General features: G+C 48.3%; 1 long non-coding RNA gene across 1 annotated transcript; it reads left to right on the plus strand.

The window, feature by feature from the left end:
• The first annotated feature begins 2,368 nt into the window (after positions 1 to 2,368).
• LOC130544671 (uncharacterized) lies at positions 2,369 to 7,873 on the plus strand. The gene is made up of 2 exons (XR_008961133.1): positions 2,369 to 2,623; positions 3,501 to 7,873. It is a non-coding gene; the product is annotated as an uncharacterized LOC130544671 (long non-coding RNA).
• The last annotated feature ends 1,099 nt before the right edge of the window (positions 7,874 to 8,972 follow it).

Consider the following 8,972-nt stretch of genomic DNA (forward strand, 5'->3'; position numbering starts at 1 on the left):
TTTCAGGCCCTATCTTCCCTGTACCTGCCAATCTTAAACTATAATGTCACAAACTTTGTCCAGTCCTCATGTGCTCCCTAATTTGTAAGATGCACTCTAGGGGCACCTGACTGGCTTAGTGGGAAGAGTATGCGACTCTTGACCTCAGGGTTGTGAGTTCAAGACCTGTGTTGGGCTCCATGCTGGGTGTGGAGCCTGCTTAAGACAAAAAGAAAAACTTAAAAAAAAAAAAAGATCCACCTTAACCCACTTGGGTCTGGACCCCCAAACTCTGTAAATATCTTCCACTGATTTCCTCCTTTTAAGACACTAAATTCTGTGTGCTGTCTTACTACGGTAGGTCTCATAAACTTAGCTTTGAACAATAGGTATTCAGTGATCTTTTGAAGAGCTGGCAGTTGACATCTATCAATCTATTCTTTACCCAGGGTTACTGTTCTTTGAGAGCATTTTGCTTCTTTTTCTCCTCCCCTCCCCTCCCCTCCCCTCCCCTCCCCTCCCCTCCCCTCCCCTCCCCTCTTCTCTTCTCTTCTCTTCTCTTCTCTTCTCTTCTCTTCTTTCTCTTCTCTTCTCCCTTCCCTTCCATTCTCCCTTCCCTTCTTTTTCTGGGGCCCTTTTGCTTCCTGTTTTGGCTCTTTGATAATCTGGAAGGAAAGTAGAGTTACATTGCCTTGTGGAGGTTACCTTGTCCGTGTATCTTTTATGAGTGGACCGGTTCACTGGTGCTGCCAAGAGAGTTCAGATTTCATGTGAAAGTCAGGACCGGAAGACACCTTACACAGATCATATTTTCTAAATACCTCTTTTTGCATAAGGAACAATTGGGGTTCTGGAACAAGAGACCCTTCTCTGATTTGGGGGAGAGATGCTAAAGTTAGCTACTTTAAGCAACGTCACTCGTTCTCCAAGCCCCCAATTTTTGATGAATCAATGAATCACTGCAGTCTGCTCTTGAAACCAGCCTGCACTGACCACGAAGAAAAAGTGCCTTCATTCTTTGTTGTGACTCAGAGAGAAAACTCTACGCTAGCACGAAGATGGAACCCAGGACGGGGCGGAGGGCGAGGCAAGCGGCTTAGGGAATTGGGGCTTGCTTTGGTGGCAAGAGGGCTGGGACCAAGGCAGAGGCACCAAAGTTCCTTTCATGTCCTAATTCTTTCTGCCTTTTCTATCCCATTCCTTTTTCCTGTTCCAAGTTGCTTTTCAGGGGCTTGGTAGGACCTAGAAACTCCTGGTAGGTGTCAAGACTCTATGGGATTCGTGGAAAGCTGGGCCCTGGTGGAAAATATTGGAGCAGCTCCTTGGAATTTTTGGAAGCCGTAGAAATGTCAACTTGTTGCATAATTTCCTGCAAAAATCCAAGTTTTAGGCAATAGAGTAGAGCCTTGGCTTTGAAATCAGCTGGACTTGGGTCTACGAATTATGACCTGTATTTGACCTTAGAGTTCTTGGACTCTGTTTCCTCATATGTGACATAGGCATGACCTACTCACAGATTTGTCCTGAGGGTTAAATGAAGGGATGTGTATGATGTGGCTCCCAGAATGCCTGGGACGTAATATGTGTCCAATAGATGTTAGCTACTAAGTATCGTTATTGGGAAAACACCTTCTTCAGGTAGCTGTAGTGTGTGGTTAGGCCCGAGCCTTACAGAATAACGACAACCGGTAATCTTTTTATCATCTGCTGCCCCAAAGCCTAAAATCCAAAGAGGAAGGGGTGAAATATGTATGAATAACTATGCCTTCATTCCTGTGCCCTGATTAAGTACCCAGCACTGTGCCAGGCTCCGTGGGGAGGAAATGAAGTATGAGGCCGGGCACCTGGGAGGCGAGTCATGGTGGTGAGCAGAGTCTGTGGGAATGAAACTCTGTGGGGATAAATCTGCACGGTCCCAGTGACAAACGTGCTTGTGTCTGGACCAGTGAGCAGACAGGTGCTGGAAGAGACTGCAATCTCTCAAGGGCTGCCTTTGGTCACTGTCTCTTACCCGGGAATAGAGATGTGGGAGCGAGGTCAATGTCAGGTACCAGGATACGAGAGGAGGGGTCTTCAAAGGAAGCTCAACTCCAAACAAATTGTGTGCCTAAGCAGAAGTCTGGAGGGATCTGGAAACACCCCTTTACTCTGAGTCTGGCTCCGCTCAAGCTAGGTTTGACTGCCCAATGGCCTTAAGAACCAGGAAGCTGGTATCTGTCTGGACCTCAGGGCACCACCTGTTGGTCTAACTTCAGGCCTGACCCTGATGTCACTCACGATGCTGCTTTACTTATTTTGACCCACGTTTTGAAATCTTACCCTCCTCCCCTGGTATTTGACCCTTGGCTCATCCTTGGTTTGGAGTCCGCGCTCTGCTCACCACGATCTGATCACTTGGTCTGGCTCCGACCTGCCCCAGGACTGCAGGGTCAAGCCCATCCCGAGAGCCTGGCTGAGCACGATGTGAACCCGTGGTACCACGGAAGAGGGAGAAGATGGGAAGACAAAAGGCACAGACGGAAGAGCTCTGCTTTGGGCTTCGGGGAGTGCCTCCTTCAGAAGGTGATTAGGGTGCCCGTGATGGGGAGCACGGTGAGCGGAAGGAAGGAAGAGAATGGCTCCCGCCTTGGCAACGCCAGCACAGGTAAGCAGGTGGCTGGGCAGAGACGCAGGGATCACAGAAGTAGTGATGAATGATGCTGGGGCCACAGAAGAGAAAAAGGACGCTGGCATTTTGCGTGACCACATCCCTGATCCCGGCAGCCAATGCCCCTTTCATGCCCAGAGAGGATGAAAAGTGGGGAAAGTGGGGAAACCCTAGCAAATGAGCATCTATTCAACAGCCTACTTCGTGCTGGGTTTTTTTGTCATCTGAGTATTTAAGCTTCACACAGCTTTCTTGTTTACAAATTATGCCAGACTGTATGTTGTAAAACCAGATTTAGACATCAGTCCTGTCTGATTCTAGAATGCATTAACTTCTGTCTCATCTTATGTTCTCACGAATCTCCATTTTTCTGCACCAGCATTGCTGGTTCACAGGGAAAGAGAAGGAAATTCGGGAACATGACCAGGTAGTCGAGGACGTAGCTTCGTTACCCTTTAGTTCTGGGCTGAATCTGGGGCCCTGTGATGTCTCAGCGGGTGCTGGGCCTGGGGAAAAAGGGATGAGGCCGTGGTGCGGCAGGACAGGGGCTGGGGCAGGCCTGACAGCTCGCTGTATTTCTCTCCTCGCCGAGAACTGTGGTTCTTCGCGGCTGGACCCCGCCAGCCTCATTGTTCTGTGATTTCTGGCTTCACTAAACTGTCTCCCCTGCGTAGAAATAATAAGGGAGATAAAATAATAAGATAACACAGGTCAGAGAAATGATTCAGTGTAAGGACGACTAATTACAACAGCTAAGACGTGCCGGACGCTCGTTAAGGACCCGACGGCGTTCTAAGCGCTTTATAGACATTAAATCTTTAATCCTCATGAACCACCTTATGAGGTAATTAATACCGACATACTCATTTTTCAGACAGAGAGACCAAGGTCATACAGCTTTGTGTGACGGAGCCGGGATGCAGGCCAGGTCGGACTGTCTCCGAATGCCACGCTCTGAACCTCCAGTTTGGGCGGCCTCCTTCAGAGAAATAACAGTGAGACAAGACTACACAGACGTGGAGACCAAGACTAATGGAGCCCCACTGAGAACCCCATAAGGTTTGGGGACTAAATTAAAAATAATTCAAGGACAATCCATTAGGGGTTATTTCAGGGTTTTTTTTTTTTAACTATATAAGAACACTCCTTAAAATGTAGTATCTTTTTTTTTTTAATTTTATTTATTTATTTGAGAGAGAGAGTGGGAGAGCACAAGCAAGGGGAGGAGCAGAGGAAGAGGGAGAAGCAGGCTCCCTGCTGAGCAGGGAGCCCGATGTGGGGCTTGATCCCAGGACCCTGGGATCATGACCTGAGCTGAAGGCAGACGCTTAACCAACTAAGCCACCCAAGTGGCCCTAATATGTAGTATCTTAAAACTACACCACTTTGTTATCTTCCACAATTGTGTGGGTGAGGAGTTTGGGTAGGGCTTGGGGTACATTGTCCTTTTCCTCCGCGTGGTGTGGACGGAGATCGCTCACAGCTCGTGCCCCTGGCCCCTGGGCTGTCCCGGAGGCCAATGCCACTCCCGACGTCTGGTGCTCAGTGCTCTTCCATATGGCCTTTCCACATGGCTCATGAAGCTTCCTCCCAGCCCGGTGGTCTTAGGGTGGGCTTCCAAGATGGAAGAAGTGGACGCCAACAGTCCTCTTTAAGGCTAGGCCTGAAGCCGGCAAGTTGTCACTTCTGCTGTGTGTCATTGATCAGAGCAAGCCACCAGTGGGGTTGCCCGATAAAATACATGGGGCCCATTTAAATCTGATGAACAAATTCAGATAAACAAATAATTTTTTTAGTATAAACTATGTAATATTAGGACATGTTTATACTAAGAATTATTTGTTGTTTGTCTCAAATTCGATTTTAACCAGGCATCTGTATCCCAACCTTGGTGGGTGGGGTGGCCTGCCATTCAGAAAAGTAAGGAATCAGCCGTGGCCATCCTTAGAAATCCAACACTGCAGGGGTCCACGGAACACATCCCAAAAGGTGGAGATGATATAGCGTAGTGAGTAAGCCTGACACCCTGGAGTCTGAGTTTCAGTGCTGGTTCTGCCACCTTGGATTTATGTAATCTGAGACTAGTGACGTCACCCCTTCTGTGGCTCAGTTTCTTCCTTCCTTTAAAATTTTATTTATTTGAGAGTAAGAGAAAGTGAGAGAGAGAGAGAGGGCACGAGCAGGGGGAGGGGCAGAGAGAGAAGCACACTCCCCGCGGAGCACGGAGCCGAAGTGGAACTTGATCCCAGGACCTCGGGACCATGACCTGAGCCGAAGGCAGTGGGTTAACCAACTGAGCCACCCAGGCGCCCCCAAATAAATAAATCTTTTTAAAAAACACCAGCATTGCAGTTTTGAGCTTAAAAGCACAAGCGAGTAGAAGAGTGAAGTGTGCTGTTGGGTACAATAATAATAAATGCCCACAGGAAGCCACCCTGTTCAGACCCTGAGGTCATGTTTTAGATGTGCTGTTCGTTGGGCAGCATTTCACAGATTTGTGGGCATAGAATTTTCTGGCTGGTAACGACTCTAGCAGACTGGCCTTGGAAACTCAGTCTCTCGAATTACAACAAACATCATGCTTTACCAGCATCTTAGAGAAGAACGGGATTCGAAGATTGACTGGTGCCCTCTGTCGAGCAAATCGATCTTTAGAGAGCTTATCTGGACACTGCCCCTGAGCCAGGCTCGCTTCCCGTCTAGCTCAGCTTCTTGGGGCTGGTTTCTGTGAGGTCCTGGAGAGGGTAGGGATGAAACTGGGTGTATGACACTCGGGGTGGGGGTGGGGACAGTGTTCAGTATCTTGACCTGTGGAGAAGGCAGGGCAGCCGCTCACTGGCAGGATCCATGAATCTTCTGGAGGGTGTCTGCCCATCTGTCCCTTCTTTGACGCTAGTCACCTGTGACCCGCCCCAGCTGGACGTGTCTTGGACTGCCTTGGATTCTTTCTCCCAGGGAAGGCCTCGCTCACTTGCATCTGGTTCCTTCCATCCTGCACCAAGTTGTCCCTGGAAGTGATGCCTGGAGAGATGTCCCACCTGGTGAGTGACAGCACTCGGTGCTGGAGAGCGTGAGTGTCCCTCCAGGGATCCCAGTGCCCAGGCTGCACCCCTATGTGGTTTCAGTGTCCCTCCCCCAAGGGCCTCTGAGGTTAGTTTAAATGAGCTTGAGAGCCTTGGGAACAAGATGAACATCGAAGAGATTTGAAGTGACTTAACTGCTTTATATGTAAACACGTAGGCTTTGGCCATCGCATCTCTATTCCACGTGGGACAGGTGGAAGCCCAGCAAGGCTAACTAACTTTCCCCAGGTGATGGAGCCAGTCTCTGCCGACAATAACCATTCGCTCAACATCCAGGATTTGCTGGCAGTGGTCTGCGGTGGCCCCATGCCTCGGCTGCCTGGCCGGGACCACAAACTGGTCTTCCTTCAGCACCTGTGGCTGGATCTGCCCCTCTACCTGACCTTTGGCTTCACTCCCACCCAGTAGAAAGTTCCACATCTTCAGTTACTGAGTGGGCTCTGGGTGGTCTTAAGACATAGTGTAATTCCAATGCTCTTGAGAGAGGCAATACTTTGACTTAATCTCCAACCAACATTCCAATGCCTCCTATTGGGTTCTGTGCCAGATGGTTTTAGTTGAAAGAAGAGGGGAGGAGACATTGGGACAGGGAGGTGTGCGTGGGGCCAAAAGGGCGGGCTGCCTTGACTCTGAGCAAACTTGGCCATGTCCCCAGCTGCTCCTGCTCTCCCCTCTCTGCCCTGTCTTCCCTCCGTTTCATAGGCCACCCCATAAACCATTTCCGGGAAGCCTGTTTACTTTGTAGTCTGTGACTGGGCTGCCCAGGACCATGGTGTGAGCGTGCTCAGGAATTGCTGAAATCAGGAGCAGAGCGGGAGTCAATCAGGGCAAGGAAGGAGGGGCTGACACCCCAGTGTCTCTGTTCCTGGGTCCTCTGTGTCTCCTTGGCCCTAAGGGAAATTATTATTCGAAGGAAAGTTTTCTGTTAAGCAAATGGCTTATTTTCATGAAAAGACTGCAGTCCCTAAACTCCTAAGTCTGGGATGGAGTGTTGGGACGGTGGTGGGGGACCAGCTGGGGGCTACTATATTCTTGTACGTGTGATTGTTAACTTCTGTGTCACCCTGACTGGGCTCAGGGATGTGGGCATCCCTGGTAAAGGGCTGGTAAAACATGAGCTCTGGCTGTGTCTGAGTGGGGTTTCCAGATAAGATTAGCAATTGAATTGGTAGACTGAGGAAAGATCACCCTCGTTAATGTGGGTGGGTCTCATGCAATCCACTGAGGGCCTCAGTAGAGCAAAAAAGGCAGAAGAAAGGTGAAATTGCTCTTTTGGCTTGAGTTGGACCATCCAGCTTCTCCTGTCCTCAGACATCGGTGGGCTGGGTTCTTGGGCTTTTGGACTCCCACCAGGAATGAGAGCATCAGCCCCCAGTTTTCAGACCTTTTGATTTAGACCGAATTACACTACCAGCTTTCCTAGTTCTCTGCTTGCAGATGGCAGATGGTGGGACTTCTCAACCTCCATAATCGCATGAGGCAATTCCTATAATAAATCTCCTCTTCAATCTATCTATCATCTATCATCATCTATCTATCATCTATCTATCTATCTATCTATCTATCTATCATCTATCTATCAGCTATCAATCAATCAATCAATCATCTAATCTATCATGTTCTATTGATTCTATTTCTCTGGAGAGCCCTTACACAATATGGTAAGAAAAACGACCCCAAACCATAAATGAAGCTGGGAGATCGCTGAGCATTGACTAACAGGTTCACCCGTGCATTATTTAATTTTCTAAGACCATGTTGTTTCACTTTGATATTTACGAAGTTACAGGTGAACATGGAGGAGGTTTCGTCTGGAAGAGATGCAGTTGTTTTTTGGTTTCCTGTTGGAAGCAAACCCAGCTGTGTTGGCTCAGCCCAGTTTGCTCAAAGCTCCCCTTTGCCCCTCCCACCAGCCTCTATGACAGTCAGCTTTTGTTTCTCTCCCTTCCCCATTTATACTATCCACATTTCTGGCCCCATGCTTTTCCCTCCCTGGATGATGCGTAAGCCAAGGTAAATCAGTGGATTTAGGACTTGGGAGCTAGAGGCAACCAGGAAAAACACCAGCCATTTACGCCCCATCCTCTGCTACCTCAGGTTCTCCAGGCAGGCAGAAATATAGGGATTTTAGCACACGAGCCCATTTTATTTGACTCTCAGAAAGATAGGCACCTTCAGCTGATATCTGGGTTTCACAATAAATTTCACCTCTTTCTTTCCCTCTTAAGTCAGTAAGATTGATTTCTGTTACAATAAAGAAAGGTTTTGTCTAAAGACATAAAGGTAATTTGATCTTGATTGAAAAAAGCTCTATGGCCTGTCAGCTTTTTATTTTGTTTAAGGTGGTGATTTATGGAGAAATAATAGCTCCTTACTGCTGTAGCACACATTCTGGTCTCTGGCTAGTTATAACGGAGATTTCTGTAGCCGGGGCTCCATTCAGCCCCACGAAGTCAATGATCACTGTCTCCTTCCTGTACTCAAACACCACATGGACCATTTCTCCAGTATCACACAGAAGGGCACTATCCCCTATATAACCTTTTAGGTCGCCGTGACATTCAATGCTCCTTTCTATATTTGAGAACGCTCACAGATTGGAGGAAGACAGAATCTGACTCCCGCTCTGAGACCACTGAAAGGAAGTCCTAGGGCTCTGTAAGATGGAAGTGTGGATGTAGCGTATCAGGGATGTAACATATCCGTGCTGAGTGTGGTGCATTGATGGGTGTACAATAGGGGTGTTGCCCAACAGGTGGATGTTCCTGCCTCTGGCTTGAACTTCAGGGAATGATGGGAAGGTGTAGGAACAGTTCGAGATGAGATGCTCTGTCACTTCCTTTCACCTCTCTGTCCTCTTGTCTACTCTTTTCCCTCTTGCTTATCCTGCTCCAGCCACCATGCCTCCTCGCCCCTCCTTGCAACTTAAAATATTATAATCAATTGACAAATGGCTTTAGATCATTTTTTCCATACACGGATCTGGACATCAAAAAAAAAAAAAGAAAAAAGTCACTGGTGTAACATGACACATTGTGGAGCGCAAACACTGGTGGATTGGAATGTTTTGAATCACAGGTGCTCACAGGACTGGGCACCTTTATTCTCGAAGGAGTTGGGTTGGGAGCACAGTGAGGTTCAGGGAACTTTCCCAGGAGATCTCTCCCAGCCCTGTGTGCTCCCTGTTACTCTACACTTTGTGATATGCCACTGGGCAAGCATTGGAGAAAGCTGAGTCCTAGGCACAGATCTGCTTGGTGCAG

The sequence above is a fragment of the Ursus arctos genome, unplaced genomic scaffold, assembly GCF_023065955.2.
Source record: "Ursus arctos isolate Adak ecotype North America unplaced genomic scaffold, UrsArc2.0 scaffold_23, whole genome shotgun sequence".
Classification (NCBI taxonomy): Eukaryota; Metazoa; Chordata; class Mammalia; order Carnivora; family Ursidae; genus Ursus; species Ursus arctos.